Source organism: Ictidomys tridecemlineatus, unplaced genomic scaffold, assembly GCF_052094955.1.
Source record: "Ictidomys tridecemlineatus isolate mIctTri1 unplaced genomic scaffold, mIctTri1.hap1 Scaffold_133, whole genome shotgun sequence".
Lineage (NCBI taxonomy): Eukaryota > Metazoa > Chordata > Mammalia > Rodentia > Sciuridae > Ictidomys > Ictidomys tridecemlineatus.
The window spans coordinates 140,920-161,901 of NW_027521194.1; the positions used below are offsets into that span (position 1 = coordinate 140,920).

General features: G+C 46.4%; 1 protein-coding gene across 3 annotated transcripts in view; it reads right to left on the reverse strand.

Moving 5' to 3' along the window:
- The window catches only part of LOC144372581 (transport and Golgi organization protein 1 homolog), a 140,856-nt gene extending 138,645 nt beyond the window's left edge, over positions 1-2,211 (reverse strand). For 2 of the 3 annotated variants that reach the window (XM_078035925.1, XM_078035931.1), the window contains exon 1: positions 1,129-1,212. The gene's annotated coding sequence lies outside the window, so the exon portion shown is untranslated. Of the gene's footprint in view, positions 1-1,128; positions 1,213-2,098 lie in introns of those variants that run through there. The other variant, XM_078035926.1, reaches the window with a different exon arrangement.
- Positions 2,212-20,982: the final 18,771 nt, after the last annotated feature.

The window sequence follows — 20,982 nt, forward strand, 5'->3', positions numbered from 1 at the left end:
CTATAAGGAATCCTGAATCTAACAAACACATTCTTTTCAAGGAACATTTATTCTTTAAAATGGCCTCAAACAAGGAACATTTATTTTTTAAAATGGCCTCAAATATAGGATTTCATTTTTATAACATTAAAGTAAAAGGTAAAACTAAAGTGTTAGAAATTAGGATTTTGGTTACTGTCAGGGAAACAGTGCTGATTAGAAGAGAACATGAAGGGCCCTTGGTGTCCTAGAAAAGTTCTGCTTCTTTCTTGTTACACAAATGTGATCATTTTGTGAAGCTGTAATGACTTGCACACTGTATATTATAATTAAATCTAAAAATGCATATAAAATATGACAGGGACAGCATGAGAAAGGAAGAACATAAGCCAATCTCAATTATGAACCCAGTGAGAAGCATAAATGTATATCCTTTCTAAAGAAAATTTAATAATGTATAAAAACATGTCAAAGTTGAGTTCATTCTCAGTATGCAAATATATTATATTTAAAAATCAGCATAAGTGCTGGGAATGTAGTTCAGTGGTAGAGCAATTGCCTAGCGTGTACAAGGCCCTTCAATCCCCAGCATTGAAAACTACAACAAAAAGAATAACATGTAATTCATGATATTTGAAAATTCTAGGGAAAAACAAAACGTATTTATCTCAAATGATGCAGGAAAGCACTCAACAATTGGTTTTTTTTAATCAGATAAAGGACAGATTAAAAATTTCAACAAATAACAACAACATAAAGATGCCTGCTATCTCTATTTCTAGCAAAATTGTGCTACAGGTTCCAGCAGCAAAATAAGATAAATAAAAATTTTTAAAAGACTAAGCATTAGAAAGCTAACAAACTTAGGATTACCTACTAGGGATACAATTATCTATAAAGAAAATCCTAAGAATTTATAGACAAGTCATTAGTTGTATTATAGCAGTGCAGGTAAGTTGCTAAACATAAGTACAACAATTACCAAAAAATCAATTTCATTCTCACAGAGAACAACACATAATATAAAATTTAGAAATATCATTTATAAGAAAAATATATAGAAATAAATCTCATAAAAGATTCATAAGACTTTTATGAGGAAAATATATGCATTCCTACCCACAAGGTATGAGAATTTCTGTTGCTTACCAGCACCTTGGTATTATGAGACCTTTACAGTTTTTACTTTTCTGTATGAAATGGCTCGGACTCGGGGGCCAGAGGCGGCACGACGCTGCGGGGAGTGGGCAGCGCGGGCGGGCCAGGGGTCGGCGGGACCCTGGGACGGGGGACCGGGGGAACCGGAGACCCGGCGCGGGAGCGCGGCTCGGGCAGGCAGGGGGCTCCGGCGCCGGGGGAGGATGCGCGGGCGGCGGGGCTCTGCCGCCGGCGCCAGGTCTGTGCGCGGAATGCCGGGAGCCGCGCCGGGGCAGGGGGAAGGGGTCGGCGGGGGGGGGGGGGGGGGGGGGGGGGGAAGGGGTCGGCGGGGGGGGGGGGGGGGGGAAGGGGTCGGCGGGGGGGGGGGGAAGGGGTCGGCGGGGGGGGGGGGAAGGGGTCGGCGGGGGGGGGGGGAAGGGGTCGGCGGGGGGGGGGGGAGAAGGGGTGGGCGGGGGGGGAAGGGGTGGGCGGGGGGGGGAAGGGGTGGGCGGGGGGGGGGGGAAGGGGTGGGCGGGGGGGGGGGGAAGGGGTGGGCGGGGGGGGGGAAGGGGTGGGCGGGGGGGGGGAAGGGGTGGGCGGGGGGGGGCGGGAAGGGGTCGGCGGGGGGGGCGGGAAGGGGTCGGCGGGGGGGGCGGGAAGGGGTCGGCGGGGGGGGGAAGGGGTCGGCGGGGGAAGGGGTCGGCGGGGGGGGGGAAGGGGTCCGCGGGGCGGGGGGGGAAGGGGTCCGCGGGGCGGGGGGGGAAGGGGTCCGCGGGGCGGGGGGGGAAGGGGTCCGCGGGGCGGGGGGGGAAGGGGTCCGCGGGGCGGCGGGGGGGAAGGGGTCCGCGGGGCGGGGGGGAGGGGAAGGGGTCCGCGGGGCGGCAGGCGGCGCCCCGGGGCCGGGCGCAACGGGCGGGAAGGTGCGGCGGCCTCAGGCGCGCCGGGCCGGGTCGGGGTCGGGTCCTGGGAGGCCCCCTCCTACCTATGCCGGGGGCCACACAGACGGAGTAGAGCAGCGAGGACGAGAGGGAGAAGAAGAAGATCGCAGCGAGCAGCGAGCGGCGCGGCAGCCACAGCAGCCCCCGGCGGGCGCACAAGCTGCAGCCGGGCGGCCGCTCGAGGGCCCGGCCTGCTCCTGCCGCTCCTGTGCGCCGCCGCCTGGGCCTCGGCCGCCGTCTCCGGAGCCTCGCGGGCCGCCGCCGCCGCTGCCGCCTCGCGGATCCCAGCCAACGGCCGCCTCGCGGATCCCAGCCAATGGCCGCCTCGCGGATCCCAGCCAATGGCCGCCTCGCGGATCCCAGCCAACGGCCGCCGCAGGACGGGCCACATGAAGCGGGCGGGCCGCGCGGCCTGGAGCCAGCGCAGCGACGGGGGCGGGGCGGGCGGTCGCACAGGGGCGGAGGGGCGGGACCAGCGCCGCCGGGCACCGTCGCAAAAGACCCGCGCGCTCGCCACCCGACCCCAGTAGCCCCCGAGGCCGCGCAGCGGCTTTAGGGAGCGTCACTAAATGACGACAGCCCCTCTCCCCGCGGGGCCACCGCCCAGGCTTGCAGGGAGCGTGTCTCAAGAGCCAGCCGGCTTGCGCTCAGGCTCCTCGAGAAGGGGGCCAAGGGGCCATCTGCAAAGTCTGACGGTCTGATAGCCCACTGCAGCAGAAGAACTGGGATTGTAATGCTTGGGGGGCTGGGCTTTCATTCATTCGTTTATTTATTCAGTCAATCAATTCATTATTTATTTATTGGATGCCAGATGCAGTTGTTGGTGCTGAGAACAAAACAGATTAAATCTCTTGTCTTATTTGAACTTATATTCATGTGGAGGAGAATAAACGCAAGTCAATCAATAATTATCTGGTACTAATAACAGATATGAGCAAAATAAAACAGGAGGATGTGTTGGCAGCAGGCTACAGTAGACAAGGAAGGTCTCCCTAAGCAGCTGACATCAGCTGAGACCAAGGGTGAGAAAGAGCCAGCCACAAGTGAGGACAGAACAGTGCCACCAGGGGGAACAGCAGGGCAAAGGCCCTGAGGTGGAGAAAGCCCACTCTGGCCCCAGGTTGAACCCAAGGCCAGCAAGTGAAGTAGGAGACCTGTAGACAGGTGCACATCCCACGGAACAGGGAACCAAAGAGGAAACTGACATTGCTATAAGGAGAAGCAAGTCATGCCCTTCCACGCAAAACTGGCCTGACTCTGAAGGCAGGCCCTTGACTACTGAGCCGTAAACTGCCTCAGTGGTCTCTCTGCACCCTGCAGCTCATTCTGTAGGCAAATTGGTGTCCTATCCCATCACTTTAGCACGGGACCATATCTAAAACAGTACCTCAAGACCAGCCTTGATCCAGAGCACCTCAGAAGGCAGTGAGCAATAGCTAGAGACCCATGGGGAGTGACAGTAGCACCCCACCATCTTCAAGAAGCTCCCAGATGAATCCAAGAGGCAAGTGTCCCCCATGTGGGAACATCTGAAACCAGAGCCCTGTCTTGGAATATGTCAGAAGCCAGGAGTGGGGAACTTTTCAGGGATTCTGTGAGAACCAAAATTAATCCTACTCTATATTCCTAAAGCAATTTGAACTTTTTCCACTGTTAACTTGACCCTTTTAAGGGGAGGCTATAGAGCCAGACTGCTGGGGTTCTTTAACTCCCAGCTCTTCCATTCTTAGCTTGTGACCTTAAGCAAGTTAGTTAAACTCTCTGTACCTTAATACAATGGGAATGTCATTAGTAATGACCATATGAGATTGTTGTGAGGATTTGACGGATACATGCAATGCCTGACACATGGTAAATGCACATGGGTCTCGCCTTATCCAACAGCCCTGGGAAATGGGATGGGAGAGAAGAGGCTTTAAAAAGAGAAGCAGAGAATTTTGATTTGGATAGATGTGGGTTCAACTCTCGGCTTGGCCTAAACTTTACTGTGTGACCTTGAGAAAACCTCTTATCTCTCTGAGTTTCTGTTCATTTGTGAAATGCACCCCACCCCGTGCCACCTACCCCACAGGGATGTGATGTAGATTATGTGAGGTTACTGTGGAAAGGCCCTGAACCAAACTCTCTAAACTAATCTGATTTTGAATACTTTTTCTTTAGCCAATATAATAACCCTTTTAAACACCCATGTCTAAGAAATATTTTTAGATGCACAGAAAAGTTTTAACTTTTAAGAAGAATACAAGGGCTGGGGATGTGGCTCAAGCGGTAGCGCGCTCACCTGGCATGCGTTCGGCCCGGGTTCGATCCTCAGCACCACATACAAACAAAGATGTTGTGTCTGCCGAAAACTAAAAAATAAATATTAAAATTCTCTGTGTGTGTGTGTGTGTGTCTCTCTCTCTTTAAAAAAAAAAGAAAGAAAAAAAAAGAACAATACAACACATTTGTACACTCTCCACCTGAATTCAACAATTGTTATCCTTGCTGGCTGCGATGGCACATGCCTATAATCCCAGCAAGTCTGGAGGCTGAGACAGGAGGATCACAAATTTGAGGCCAACCTAGGCAATTTAGCAAGACCCTGTCTCAAAATTTAAAAATAAATAAATAAAAAGGATAAAGCTTGGTGGTACAGTGCCTGCCCCTGGGTTCAATTTCCAGTGGGGGAAGGGGGGCAGCAAGAACAAGTAAATTAGCAATCGTATCATATCCTTATAATTTCTGGCCTATTCTGGAGGCCTTGACAAGGAGGCCTTGCTACATCCAGACTAAATACTGATGTCCAACCTCTGTTACATCTCTCCCTCTTTTTCTTCCTGTTTGGCAGTACTGGGGACTGATCCAGGAGCTGAACTGTATCCCTAGCTCTTTTTATCTTATTTTATTTTATTTTGAGCCAGGGTCTGACTGGCCTCAAACTTGCAATCCTCCTGCCTCTGTCTCCTGAGTAGCTAGAATTACAGGTTACTTTTTTTTTAATGGAAGAAGGGAGAAAAAAGATATTGGGGTCCCTGTCTCAATTCCCCCCATCATGCTCCTTTTTCATCTCCAAGTTAAGTTTCCAGCTCACCTGGGTATTCGTTTTTCATTCATTCCTTCCCTGGACTGCTCAATCCCTCCGTCAAACAGACTTGAATTCTGCTTCCTGCTCGAGTGTTACCTCTCCCAAGACTTTCCTCCAAGGGAGCTTCCCTGTCCCCAGCCTCTCTGTCCATCCCATCAGTTCAAACTCCAGGAGCAGCAGCAGATAAAGAGCACAAGCATGCATATAACTGCAGCCATCAAGGGCTCCCAGTGCCAAGAACTCCTGAAGGCTGAGCAGTGGTTTACCCTGAGATTCACCCTGGTAGCCTAAAGCTGAGCTATGGCTAATCGGTCACTCTCAGGAGAAATGAGACTCAGAGCAGAAGGGACACTTATCACTTCCTGTCAGCAGCTATAAAAGTCAGTGGGTCCTATGCCATTCTTTTCTCTCTACCAAATAACCATCATGTTCTACAGAGCAGCTGAGTTCTAGAATGAAAAGGAATCCTCCAACTGCCTTGGACTAGCGATGAACTCATAGCATGAACAAGAAAGAAAACATTGTTTTAAGCTTTAGATATCAGGGCTGTTTGTTACTGCAGCATAACCTGGCCTATCCTAACTGAATATAAATATACTCTTCTGCAACTTGCTTTCTCTTGACATCATTTCTGTAACATGTATCCATAATGATACATGAAAATTGAGTTTATTTATTTCTACTTCTATATAATATTTTATCATATAACTAGGTCACACTTTTTTAAAAATCATTTTTCTGATGAGGTCTATTTAAGTCATTTACAATTTTTTGCTTAGTTTTCTTTTTTTTTTAAAGAGAGAGAATTTTTTAATATTTATTTTTTAGTTTTCGGCGGACACAACATCTTTGTTTGTATATGGTGCTGAGGATCGAACTCGGGCCGCACGCATACCAGGCAAGCGCACTACCGCTTGATCCACATTCCCAGCCCTGTTCTTAGTTTTCTATAGCTCTGTAGCCAAGTTCTTTTGTAAAAGGCAGATAGTAAATGTTGTTGGTTTTAACAAGCTGTACAATCCCTGGCACAACTACTTAAATCTGCTATTGTAGCATAAAAGCCACCATAGACAGTAAATGAACAAATGTGCATGACTGTTCTGATAAAATTTTATTTACAAAGACAAGTGGTGGGCCAGATTTGCCCAGAGGTGATTGTTTGCTGAGCCTCACTTTAGAGGAAGAGCCTTTATTTCATGAAAGTATTTACAATAGGTTATTGTACTTAGTAAATATCGATTTTCTGTTGTGTCTTTAAAATTATTTTTATAAACTACCACCCTTCAGTTTATTTGATCTATTTCTCTTACCAGATTAAGCTTCTTCAAATATAATTTGTTTGTTTTGTTTTTGGTGCTGGGGATCGAACCCAAGGCCTTGTGCATGCAAGGCTAGCACTCTACCAACGGAGCTAGCCAGCCCCAAGCTTCTTCAAATATAATTTGCATCACATCATTCTTCTACCTCAAAACATTGGTGGCTCTTTATAGTCTGTAGAACTATTCCTAACCTTCATTTGGTCTTTAAGACCCTCCATGATCTGGCCACGCACTTTGTATCCTCTGCTTCTCTCCAACATGTAATAGAGCACAGCCATGGCCCATGTCTGCTCTCTTCTTCCAGCCCTCCTGAGGACTTCAAGATTTTATACTGAAGAATGTCCTTAAGTATCAGCCTGTGATTCTACACCACCAGGAGACCAGTCAGCATTTCGGGAGTCTCTCCATGGTTGGGGACTCAGTCAGCATTTCAGGAGTTCCTACAGGGTTGGGGGCTCAGTCAGGGTTCCCGGAGCACATATGTGGCAGAGAGCTCAATCAGCCTCCCATAATTCCACACAGAAGGGGTTTCTGCTAACATTCCAAGTCCACACAGATGAGGAAGCTCTGCAGATGTTCCATCATGATTAGGAAAGCGGTTCTGTGGACGTTCCATGATTTCCTACCCAGGGAGGCGGTCTGCAAACAGAACAAAACTCAAGGCACAAGAAGGGGCTCTGCAAACATCCCATGATTAACTGTTCTTCAAAATTCTATATACAAGAAGAAGTTGTTCTATGACCCCAAAATTCTATCCTCAGGAAGTACTCAGGAGTGTTTCGTGATTTCATAACGAGGAGGCTTTATTGTATTTCATACTTCTACAGACAGAGACCGGCTGTGGAGACCTTTTGTCAAAGCAGATTCCACACTGGCGATCCTAAGACAGGAGAGAACTCCTCACAATGAACAACTCTGCCAAGAGGAAGGTGTTCATTTGCTCGACTCTTTTAGATCTGGGATCCCATGGTATGAACCTGGGGGACTCTGTGTGCATTCAGGATGTGAGAGATAGGAGGCCATTCTCTAAATATGCCCCTCACCAGAGGAGGAGGCTAGCCAACAGGCCACGGCTGTACTCACAATCTGAAAGTCTGCAAATATCCTGTGGTTTTATCCGTACGTAGAAGGGGGTTCAGACCCCATTCCAAGATCTTACACAGATGAAGGGGTCCAGCAAGATTCCTTGATTCTGCCAAGGGGAGAAAGAATCTCTGCAATATCCACTTACTCTGTATAAAGGGTTTTGGAAGCAGCCCATGATTTTAAACCCAGGAAGGTGCTTGGGGAATCCTTGGCGTTTCTGTGGCTATCAGGATCTTGGTCAGTCTGGTCTGATGAACGTTGGTGGCTGGACCATTTCACCATCAGACTCCATAAGTCAGAGCCTGACTGTGTGAACATTTCAAGGACACATAAAGATATGGGAGACCTGGAGACCAAGACTGACTCAAAAAAAAAAAAAAAACCAAACACTATAAAATTGAAACTAACCAATGTTTAATTAAAATGTCTACAAAATGTAGTATCAATCAACTGCCTCTGGATTCAGATGATTGTATCTAATTGCACCTATTGACAACGTGAAGAGGCAATTTTCTTAGGCTTAATAGGATGTGGTAGGGACTTAAAAGTAATGCGAGGGGCCCAGGAAGATCCTGAAATGTCAGTAGAGGTGGAAGCTGCGGGCAAGTTTCCATGGGAAGTTCCCATTTTGAAGCCACCCATGGCCCCTTCTCCAACCCAGTCCCTGAGAGCTGACAACCCAAAGCCAAGCCCAGTTCATTCACCACCGAGTGACTCTCAGGAGATGGACCGAGCTCCAGATAGCACCCAGCTTCGAGGAAAGGCCATCCCTGTGGCCACAGTGGAAGCCGATTGGCCAAGGACAGTATGCTGTGGCAGGTGTCTGAAGGAATCAGATATTGTCACGGTCTCAGGAAGGAGCAACAGCTGTTTCAGCTTCTCTTTCCCTTTCCCCACAAGTGTCCCACGAGTCCCAGGGGAGGGCTCTGAGCCAGCCAGAGCATTGAAATGGGGCCAGAGCGGGGAATTATGGCCCAACTAAGCCCCAGGGTCACAAGCGGGAATGAAGGCTGTTGATCAAAGGCAGGGAAAGAGAATCGAGTCCAGGGTCTTAACATCCCAGAACCCAGCCACCATCCATCAAACCCACATGACAGCGAATACAATTCTGGCCTTAGCTCGAGGTCTGTAGAGAAGAAAGCTTTTCATCTAACCATCTGAGGCTCCTCACTGGATGCTTTAAACTAGACCAGTCAAGATGAACTAACAAGAAGCAGGAACACAAGTTCATTAACGTGGGCATCCATCACGTGTACGCAGGAGCTCCCAGTGCTGTTGACCTCAGGGGTGAGTGGAACTTGGGCTTCAGTGACAACATGTGCTAAACATAGAACAAAGGGCTTGGGGGCTACTGGGGGGGGTGAGGGGAGGCAATTTACAGGAAAGTGACTAAATTTCCTCTATCGATGTAAATTTCCTCTACAAAAGGAAAACGTGGTTACTATTTTTAAGCTTTTCTGATGGTTCTCAGTGACCTTTAACTCAGAATATCCATATGCCAAAGAAGTACATTTCAAGTGGCGTATTCTGGTACCCCCCAGGCCCGAGGATGGAAAGAGGCGATCACTGTTGCTTCTCAAGTTTTTAAACCATGCGCCCTTTTATGGAATATAAGAGCATCTTACAGATTCCTCTGGCATCATTAATGCGATTTTATTGTCTAGCCAGGGTTATGCTAAATGGCCCAGGAGGGTCTTGAACTTACCTCCTGCCTGGGCCTCCCAAGTAGCTGGGATTATAGGCACACACACCACCAAGCCCACCACATTATACTTTTAAAAATTTTGTCTTCAAAAGCTCTGAGATGATTTAAGGAAGGCAAATCCAGAATATCTTTAAATTAACTGAGACAGAAAGAAATGTGTTTGTTTTTGTTTGTTCGTGGTGCTGGAGCTAAGCAAGTGCTATACCCCTGAGCTGTACCCCACTCCAAGAAAGGAATTTCTTAAACCAGGCACAAAGAACATAAACTATGAGGGGAAGAATAGTACACTTGCCTACATCAGAGTTCAATATTCCAGCCAGGTGAGGTGGCACAAGTCTGTAACAGCTACTCAGGAGGCTGAGGCAGGAGAATCGCAAGTTCAAGGCCAGCCTGGGTAATTTAGGGAGACTCTGTCCCAAAATAAAAAAATATAAAAAGAGCTGGGATGTAGTTCAGTGGTAAAGCACTCATAGATTCAATCTCCAGTTCCTACCCCTTCCAGAGAGAGAGAGAGAGAGAGAGAGAGAGAGAGAGAGAGAGAGAGAGAGAGAGATGAAGAGAAAGCATCGGTCCAATCACAAATAATAAAGGATTTCAAAAGGCATTTTGTTGAGACTAGGAAACCCAAAGGGCTCATCATCGTATAAAAAGTTGCTACCACTCAGAAGTATTCAGAGAAATGTGCTTAAAAACATAATGAGATACCAGCTCACATCTAGAGATTGACAGAAACTCTGCTTCTAGAAATGTGCTCCAAAGAAACTCTGGCCAAGTGAGCAGAGAAGAGCCATAGAGGGCTGCCCCCCCTCCCCACCCCACCCCACCCCCACCCCCACCCCCCCTTCCCCGCACAGGGTTGAGCTTGGCAGTAAAAACTGCAGGCAGCTGAAATCCCATCCCTGGGGAATGGTGAATGAAATATGGGTTGGTCACTTGGTGGCACACCACGCAGCAGTTACAATGAATGAATTAGAACTTCCTGTGTGTCGGTAATTGATATTTATAATGTTATGAGAAAAGAGGGGGCTCAAAACGAGACATGAGATGCACAGCAGGGTGACATTGGCTGGCCTGGCACACACCAACAATGGAACCATCAATATTAGAGAAAAAAATGAAAGAAGGCCCAGCCCTAGCCTTTCCTGGCTTGCCTGCCTGCACCTCTTCCACACCTTGTTCACACAGCGATGCTGTGCACAAAGGAAAGCAGGGCCCGGGTTGGGAGGCAGTTCAGGGGTAGAGCTCATGCTTACCATGCCAGGGCTGCCGCAACCCCAGCAGGACACCAGAAACTAAAGTAAAAAGTATCAAAAAATTAGAACCTTCCTGCCCTGCTGGGGGGAAATGTAACAACATCATGGAGCTACTTTGGAAAATAAACTAGTGCTTGTCAAACAGTTAAAATCAGCTACCCTGACTGCCATTCTGCTCCTAGGTGTAGACCCAAGAGAAATGGAAACTCACGTCCACAGAAAAACCATACATGAGAGTTGAGAGTAGCATTGGATATCACAGCCAAAAAGTGGAAGCAAGTCAAATATCTATTGACTTCAGGCACCGTGGCCGAGGCCTGTGATCCCAGCGACTCAGGAGGCTGAGGCAGGAGGATTGAAAGTTCAAAGCCAGCCTCAGCAAAATGCAAGGTGCTAAGCAACTCAGTGAGACCCTGTCTCTAAATAAAATACAAAATAGGGCTGGGGGTGTGGCTCAGTGGTCCAGTGCCCCTGAGTTCAACCCCTAGTACCAAAAAACAAAACAAAAACATAAAACATAAAACCAAATATCCATTGACTGATGAACAGATAAATGTGTTATGTCAGTGTAAAGGAATAATATTCAGCCAAAAAGAAAAAGAAAGAAAGAAAAAAAGAAGAAGAAAAAGAAAGAAAGAAAGAAAGAAAGAAAGAAAGAAAGAAAGAAAGAAAGAAAGAAAGAAAGAAAGAACTGACACATGCTACTATGGGAATGATCTTGGAAGCTTTATGCTGGGTGAAAGAAGACACAGATTGTGTGAGTCCATTTAAGGCAATGTACAGAATCTGCAAATCTATAGATAGTAGTCGTCTAGGGATGGGGGATGCAGGGAGGTGGGGGGGGCTGCTAACGGGTGTGTGGTTTCTTGGGGGGTGATGCAAATGTTCTAAACTTGATTGTTCTAAACTTGATGGTGGTTGCACAACTCTGTGAATTCACTAAAAAGCATTGAATCCTATGTTTATTTATTTTTTAATTGTACATTTTAAATGGATTCATTGTATGCTATGGGTAATGTTTCTCAATAACATTATATATATATATATATATATATATATATATATATATATATATATATGTGTGTGTGTGTGTGTGTGTGTGTATAGATAGAGAAAAAGAGAGAGAGATTGTGTGTGTTAAATCCAGTTTAAATAAATCAACTTCCACACTTATGTTTTAGTTGTTGATGGATCTTTATTTTATTTGCTTATTTATGTGTGGTGCTATGAACCGAACCCAGTGCCTCACACGTATAAGGCAAGTGCGCTATTGCTGAGCTTCAACTCCTGCCCCATCCCACACTTATTTTTTATTGAACTGACTCCCATCTCTACAAGTCTCTCATGACACACACACACACACACACACACACACACACACACACACACAGCTAACCACTATTGTTCATTTCTCTTTTTTTAATTTCTTTTTAGTTGTTGGTGGACACAATATCTTTATTTCATTTTTTTAATGTGGTGCTAAGTTTCGAACCCAATGCTCACATGTGCTAAGTGAGCACTCTACCACTGAGCCACAGCCCCACCCCACTATTGTTCATTTCTTGTGGATTTTTCCAGAGTTTTCATGCATATAAAAGTAAATATAAGAGCTGGGGCTGGGGCTCAGCAGTAGAGCTCTCACCTAGCACGTGTGAGGCCCTGGGCTCCATCCTCAGCACCACATAAAAATAAATAAATAAAATAAAGGTATTGTGTCCAACTACAACTAAAAAATGAATATTTTTTTAAAAAGTAAATATAAATATAGATTCTCCTCTCTCACCCTGGTACACAAGAAGCATCATCTTGCTTTGCCCTTCCTATAATGTGCCAGTGCATTTACACTTTCCTGATTCCTCTTATAGCCATGTAGCATTCAATTTTATGGATAAACTGTAATTTGTTTAACTAGTCTTGGGATAGACATTTGGGTTGTTCCTAACTCTGTTCTGGTGCTGGGGATAGAACTGGTGGCCTAGTGCTCTACAGCAGAGCTATACCCCCAGCCTCTACTCCACCCCCAGCTTCTAACCTACCCCCAGCCTCTAACCCACCCCAAGCCTCTACCCCACCTCTTTTTACCTTAACAATGTTACAAAGCATAGCTGTTCTATGCTTTGTAGCATATCCTGCAGGATAAATGACCAGAAATGGACTTTCTGAATCAACAGGTGCATCTCCGTAGTGGTGATTGACACTGCCAGATGGTGCCACACTGGCCCTACCATGCACGTCCCCAGCAGCAAAGTGCGTGGTGCCTGATTTCACCAGCCTCGCTGAGGGAGGCAGCGTCTCTGTAGTTTAGTTTGCATTTCGTTTTCTGTGAGCATTCTTTCGACATGTTCAGGAGCCATGTGTATTTTTCTGGTCATTCTCTCTGTCGCTTCCCCACTGGATGCACACTTTTCTTTCTATTTCTGAAAAGAAGATGCTTTCTACTAGGAGAACTCAGCCTTTTGTAGTGAGCGGATGGTGCTTCTCCGTCCCTGTACTTGGGTTTCTTGGCCTGCTTAGCTCCTCTTTCCTGTTCCCTGTGTGGCTCAAGCGGTAGCGAGCTCACCTGGCATGCGTGCGGCCCGGGTTCAATCCTCAGCACCACATACAAACAACGATGTTGTGTCCACCGAGAACTAAGAAATAAATATTTAAAAAAAAAGAATTCCCTTCCTCAGGACTAGCACAGTCCTCTCCTGTGGAGTGTGACTGAGGCTGCTGGGATGGGTGAGTGGACCAGCTGCCAGGGTGAAGGTGTGGAGGGACTGCAGGGGCCTCCCATCTGAGCAGGGCTGAGAGCTGGAGCCACCAGGAAGCCACCTGGATACCTGTCGGAAATAATAATAAGTAATAACGACCCACTAAGTTGCTGAGGCTGGCTAAAAACTTGCCTCTTGCCTCAGCCTCCCAAGTAGCTTGGATCACAGGTGTGCACCACCCCACACACTTTAAATGCATGCCCTCAGTCCCCATGGTGATAGGAGATAGGTATCTACTATCTTCCTTTGCAGGATATTGATTGAGCAGATTAGCAATAATGGATCTCTTCCTTCATTTACTCATGCAGTCATTCCCTCACACGGTGAACAGTGAATGATGACTGAATGCCAGTGGTGCTAAGCGCCAGGTGCATTATATATTGAAACAAAAATAGGCCTGCCTTCATGAAGGTTGCAGTCAAGTGTTAGAGATCCTGACGGACAAGTGGTCATTAATTAGGCAAAGAGAGGAAGGGAAAAGCATTCCCGGTAGAGGGAACATCATATGCGAAGGCCCAGTGAGAGGAGGGGGCGTGGGAGTGGGAGCAACAGGAGCAGACTGATTGATGGATTGCCAGGAGGCAGAGAGCCCAACAGTTCAGACCTACCAAGTCTCCGACTGTGTTGGTCAGCTTTCTGTCACTGCAACAAATAACTGGGATGACTGGCTTATAAAGGGAAAAGGTTTGTTTTGGTCACAGTTTTGGAGATTCAGTTCATGATCAGTGGGCTCAGCTGTTGAGGCGGCGCATCATGATGGAGGCCGATGCTGGAGCAGAACCCTCACCTCAGGGCTAGGAAGTGAAAAACAGGAGAAGAGGGCAGAGCTGGGCCCGCAGTCCCCTTCAAGGGCATGCCCAGGGACCAGAGGCCTCCCGCGAGGCTCGAGCTCACAAAGTTTCAGTCACCCACACCTTCACCACGCCAGGGACCAGGACTTTAACACCTAGGCCTTGGGGAGACGTTCCAGTCTGAAGGACAGCGCTGACACTTCCAGCCATCCTGCAAGACAGCTGCTGCAGAGGAGCAAACCCAAACACAGAGGGGTAAATAACCTCCCCAAAGACACACAGCACTACCATCAGTGACGTGACAATGGAGCTGGGGTAGGACCCAGACCTCTCTGGAGTCCTAAGCAGCTCTCATCCTTAAGTGAAAGTGAGAAACTAATGTGACTCCTTTTTTGAAAATAAATAACAGCAGCTTGTACCCAAGGCCTGTCCTGAGGAAGGGGGGGCATGATCCTTGTCCTTGGAAAAATCCATAGGGCTTTTCTAGGCAGATAGCCACCCTGCTGAGTTGTTTGCAGGAGAGATCTGCAGTGCCAGATGTCCCTGACTCAGGTTAGGTGAGGACCCATAGCAACCTCTTAGCAATCACCAAACAGCATGAGACAGGGAAATACCTGGGATGCCAGATGACCCCCCAGTAGTTTATGGTGGTTGATAACATGTTGGGAAACCATGTAGTTTAGCACGTACTCCCCTCGTGGCCTAAACCCACCAGTTCAAAGGAAACCCCTTCTTGTACTAACCAATCACCCCACCCAACTTGTTCCCGCCAGTGAATGTGCTAATCAATGTTAAGAGTTGTTTGATTTTCCCGCAGTTTGGAATGATTTGCTGTATGTTGTTGTTATGCATAGAGTATCCCCCCAAAACCTATAAAATCTCACTGAACAAAGGACTGGGACTCACTCCCTAGGACTGCTGTGTCGGGAACGGTTGTGAGTCCAGGCTCAAGCTTGGAATAAAGACTCTTGTGTGACTGCATCGGATTCAGCTCCTGGAGGTCTAATGGGGTCCCACGAATCTGGTATTACAAAAGAAAGCAGATGTGGGGCAGATGTGTCGTCTGGGGACCACCCAGGACTATTACTTTTTTCTTTTTTTGTACTGGGGATTGAACTTCTGGACATTTACCCTCTGAGCCACATCCCAGCCCTATTTTGTATTTTATTTAGAGACAGGATCTCACTGAGTTGCTTAGCACTTCACTGTTGCTGAGGTTAGCTTTGAACTTGTGATCCTCCTGCCTCAGGCTCCCAAGCGGCTGGGATTACAGGTGTGCGCCACTATGCACGGCCCCCATTCAGGACTTGCAGCTTTAACCACATAGGAGTTTCCATAGTGGAGGGAATGAAGAGTGCACAGTTTTCTTGGCCAAGGGAATCTTAGTGATGCTCAGTCAAAAGAGATGCCATGGGGGATGGGATCGTGGCTCAGTGGTAGAGCGCTTGCCTTGCATGTGTGAGGCCCTGGGTTCGATCCTCAGTAACACACACAAATAAATACAATAAAGGTCTATCAACAACTAAAAAATATTGAGAGAGAGAGAGAGAGAGAGAGAGAGAGAGAGAGAGGAGAGAGAGAGAGCTGCCACGGTGAGACACAGAGGAATCACCCAGCAGAGGCAGAGGACAGGACTGACCCTGGGGGCCTCCTTCCAGCCAGGCCAGCTTCAGGTCAGATGGCTCTGCTGCTTCTTTATTCAAGCAGAATAAAAATTCCTAGAAAAAGTAAGTCTCCCAACTGTCCCTCCGTCCCCCATCCTCCTGCCATCTCTCTGCCCCAGAGGCCAGGCTGTTGACTAGTCTCAGGCGTATTTAGATAGATAGACAGATAGACAGATGTGTAGAGCTGGACACGATGGCACACACCTTGTAAACCCAACTACTCAGGAGGCTGAGGCAACTTCGAGGCCAGCCTGAGCAACACAGGGAGAACCCATTTCAAAATAAAAATTTTAAAAAGGGTTGGGGAAGACCCAGAGACAAACCCACATAATTACATTTATATTAGATAAAGGCGCCAAAAACATGCATTGGAGAAAAGATAGCATCTTCAATAAATGGTGCTGGGAAAACTGGAAATCCATATGCAACAAAATGAGATTAAATCCCTATCTCTCACCATGCACAAAACTCAAAGTGGATCAAGGACCTAGGAATTAAACCAGAGACTTAAAAGTAGGCCCAATCATCAACATAAGACTCATATAGCACAAAAATTACAATCAAGACTCAATAAATGGGATGAATTCAAACTAAAATGCTTTCTTCTCTGCAAAAGAAACAATCAGTGAGGTGAATAGGGAGCCTACAGAATGGGAGCAAATTTTCACCACACACACATCAGATAGAGCACTAACCTCTAGGATATATAAAGAACTCAAAAATCTTACCACCAAAAAAACAAATAACCCAATCAATGGGCCAAGGAATTGAACAGATACTTCTCAGAAGGTGATATACAATCAGTCAACAAATACATGAAAAAGTGTTCAACATCTCTAGCAATTAGAGAAATGCAAATCAAAACTACTTTAAGATTTTATCTCATTCCAGTCAGAATGGCAGCTATTAAGAACACAAACAACAATAAGTGTTGGTGAGGATGTGAGAAAAGGCACACTCACACATTGCTGGTGGGACTGCAAATTGGTGCAGCCAATATGGAAAGCAGTGTGGAGAATCCTTGGAAAACTGGGAATGGAACCATCATGTGACTCAGCTATCCCACTCCTAGGTCTATACCCAAAGGACTTAAAAACAGCATGCTACAAGGACACAGCCACATCCATGTTTATAGCAGCACAATTCACAATAGCTACACTGTGGAACCAACCTAGATGCTCTTTTGAGGTGAATGGATAAAGAAAATGTGGTAAGTATTCACAATGGAATATTACTCTGCATTAAAAGAGATTAAAATCATGGCATTTTCAAGTAAATGCATGGAGTTGAATATAATGCTGCATTAAGTAAGCCAATCCCCCCAAAAAAAACAGATGCTGAATGTTTACTCTGATATAAGCAGGCTGATTCATAATGGGGTTGGAATGGGGAGCATGGGTAGATTAGATGAACTCTAGATAGGGCAAAGGGGAGAGAGGGAAAAGAAGGGATTATGGGGGTGGAAAGACAGTGGAATGAGGTGGACATCAATACTCTAAGTACATGCATGAAGACACGAATGGTGTGACTCTACATTGTGTACAACCAGAAATATGAAAAATTGTGTTATATGAGTGTAATATGAATTGTAATGCATCTTGCTATCATATGTAACAAATTAGAATAAAATTTTCAAAAAGGGTTGGGGATGTATCTCCATGGTAAAGCACCCCTGGGTTCAATCCCCAGTACTGTTAAAAAAAAAAGAGAGGCATCTACATGTATATGTGTGTGTAACATGCACGCGCGTGCACACACACACACACACACACATATGCATATACTGCATTTGTTGGGAAGCTTTTGGCTACAAGTACAAAAACAACCTACAAATGTGTGATGGACTTCTCAGCAAGAGAGGAGATAATAGATGCCTGGATTGCCTGTCCAGAAGCTGTCTAATAGGAACCTCAATTTTTTTATTTGAACTTTTGCTTTCTGATTCCCCCAAACTGATTTTTTTTTTATTTTCTAAACAACTGGTTGCTTAAGCCAAAAAAAAAAAAAAAGAAAGAAAGAAAGAAAAACCACATTCAAATCACTTTGGATTTCTCTCTTTCGCTCACTTTTCACATCCGATCACTCAGCCGGCCCAGCTTTCCTGCAAATGTGGAAGTAGATCAACCCTAAAGAAACGAAGCTTACAAGCTTACGCCAGGACTTCAACTGGTGAGAGCTGCCAAAGCCCTAGCCAAGTGTCCTCAGGGTCATAGGCTCCCCCAGCCCCCCATAGAGGTAAGGTCCTGCAGCTGCAAGCAGACCACTGTCCCCGACTGCCCCGCACTCCCAGGACAGGTGTCAGGTGGCACTGGGGGGCCATGGGCAGTGTCACCTAAGGGGAAGCTGAAGTGGGGAATCCATCTCATTCAGTTCCGTGGGAGGGGATCATGTCTCTCACTATCTCTTCGGTATTGTTCATTGTCCTGGTGTAGAGGTGACTTGCAGAACACTCCTGCTGCACATGGTGCTCACTCACCCAGTGTCAGGATTCACAAGTCTCACTGCTACGATGGCCAGAGCAAAGGAAGGACAGAATCTGGTTCTCTGGATTTACATGCCCCTGAGTGCATCCATGGGGACTCCTTGACAGCCAAGTACTTATGTGGAAATTATGCACATATAGGTCACGTGTGGCTCTGTGCCTGCTGCCCAGAGCATCCCAACAGCACTCACAGACCCCAAAAGTGTTCGGGAAGGAGATGTACAGCTGGGCGTGCCTCTGAGGACGGGGACATCAGTCCCCGAGAGGGACCAACTTATTTTTCCTACATATTTTTATTGTCCTTGAATTTTGTTTATCTTGGGCCAGTTTTCACCATTTCAAAACTAGGTAATAAAACTTCAAAAGACAGTGGAACGATTGGGTTTTACATTTCTTTTAAGTGTGTGAAAGAAATCCATTCAATCTGGCAAGACTGGCTCTTGCTGAAATAGCCTCAGAAACCTGGGAAAGTAAGAAGGCAGTGTCCTTGGCAGGTTCACTCACCAAGGGGTGGAGACAATGACGTGGCACTTGCATCTCAGAATCAAGGGACATTCAGAATTCTTTCTGCCTGCTCCTTACCCCCCATCCCATAGACTCCCCCAGCCCAGCCTGACATTTCAAAGGATTTCCAGGACGGGACCTGGCGCCACTGCACCTCCCCAAGGGTCTGAATGCCTACTTTCAATGCGACAGGCGGGACTCCTCTTCAAAGGCTGTAGAGAAAATGTGACCAGCAGCTAAGGGACCTCAAAGACAGTGTTGTCAGTTGTTTTACAAGTCAGGAGGCACAGGTCCTGGGAGGAGGAAGGGCTTTGTCAAGGTCACACAGAGTTCATTGGTGGCAGGATAGGAGTCACCAAGCCTTTTCCTGCTCAAAGGGCCTCCCTGGTCCTCAGAATGGGGGCACCAGGCAATCCCCTAAGAAAAAGGACCTAGACACCCATGGAGTCAGCCCACCCAAGTTCAAGTTCTCAGTCATCCATCTCCTAGTTTGGTGGCTTTGGGCAAATTGCATCATGACAAAAGAAAAACAAGATTCATGTCAGGACTGTTTCCTTGTCAGGAGCCTGTTTCCTTGTCTACAAAATAAAGATCTCGTAGGGCTGGCCTAAGGGTTGTCATGAGGATTGGTATCACAAGTCCATAATCTTTGGGCAGAAGTCATTGTTTCCAAATTTAGACATGTTTAGATTTCAGGGGGGGGGTGAGGTTTATGAGCCACGTATCCTACCATGTTCCATCACCATTTCTGTGACTCATGATTATTCAAACTAGGGCTCCACGAGAGTCCAAGTAGCCTCAGAGCAGCCCGGGATTTGTCCTAGAATGAGTCGTAGCATCAGACTTGGTGGAAGCTGTTGGTTTTCATAGTCTTTTTTGGGCTTCAGAATTGAGGGATTGTAATAAAAAATGACAGCCGATCTTCACTGTGCGGTTCCCTGGAGCTGGGCACCTCGTGGGTGAACTTGCTGAATCCACAGAACAAACCCACGTAGTGGATCCTAGTGCAGCCCCCGCGAGGCAGGAGAACCCGCGAGCAGGGCCAAGGGATGCACCTGGGCAGCATGGGGTTAAGTGAGATCATGATGTGAACTGCCGGTGACAGCACCCAGCCCATGAGGACAGCGCCACAAACCCTGGCTGTCATTCCCCTCATTCAGCATCCCTTTATGTTAAAAACATTAGAAAAACTAAGGATAACAGGAACTTACCTTGACATTGTAAAAGCTATCTATGCTAAGCCTCAGGCTAGCATTATTCTGAATGGAGAAAAGTTGAAGGCATTCCCTCTAAAATCTGGAACAAGACAGGGATGCCTTCTATGGCCACTTCTATTTAATTTAGTCCTTGAAATATTAGCCAGAGCAATTAGACAGACAAAAGAAATTAAAGGCATAAAAATAGGAAAAGAAGAACTTAAATTATCACTATTTGCGGGCGACATGATTCTATACCTAGAAGACCCAAAAGGGTCTACAAAGAAACTACTAGAACTAATAAATGAATTAAGCAAAGTGGCAGGATATAAAATCAACATGCATAAATCAAAGGCATTTCTGTATATCAGCGACAAAAGTTCTGAAACGGAAATGAGGAAAAACACTCCATTCACAATATCCTCAAAAAAATAAAATACTTGGGAATCAACCTAACAAAAGAGGTGAAAGATTTATACAATGAAAACTACAGAACCCTAAAGAGAGAAGTAGAAGAAGATCTTAGAAGATGGAAAAATATACCCTGTACATGGACAGAACTAACATCATCAAAATGGCGATATTACCAAAAGTTCTCTATAGGTTTAATGCAATGCCAATCAAAATCCCAATGGCATTTCTTGTAGAAATAGATAAAGCAATCATGAAATTCATATGGAAAAATAAAAGACCCAGAATAGCAAAAGCAATTCTAAGCAGGAAGTGTGAATCATGCGGTATAGTGATACCAGATTTCAAACTATATTACAGAGCAACAGTGACAAAAACAGCATGGTACTGGTACCAAAACAGGCGGGTGGACCAATGGTATAGAATAGAGGACACAGAGACTAATCCACAAAGTTACAACTATCTTATATTTGATAAAGGGGCTAAAAGCATGCAATGGAGGAAAGATAGCATCTTCAACAAATGGTGTTGGGAAAACTGGAAATCCATATGCAACAAAATGAAACTGAATCCCTTTCTCTTGACATGCACAAAAGTTAACTCAAAATGGATCAAGGAGCTTGATATCAAATCAGAGACTCTGATCTGATAGAAGAAAAAGTTGGCTCCGATCTACATATTGTGGGGTCGGGCTCCA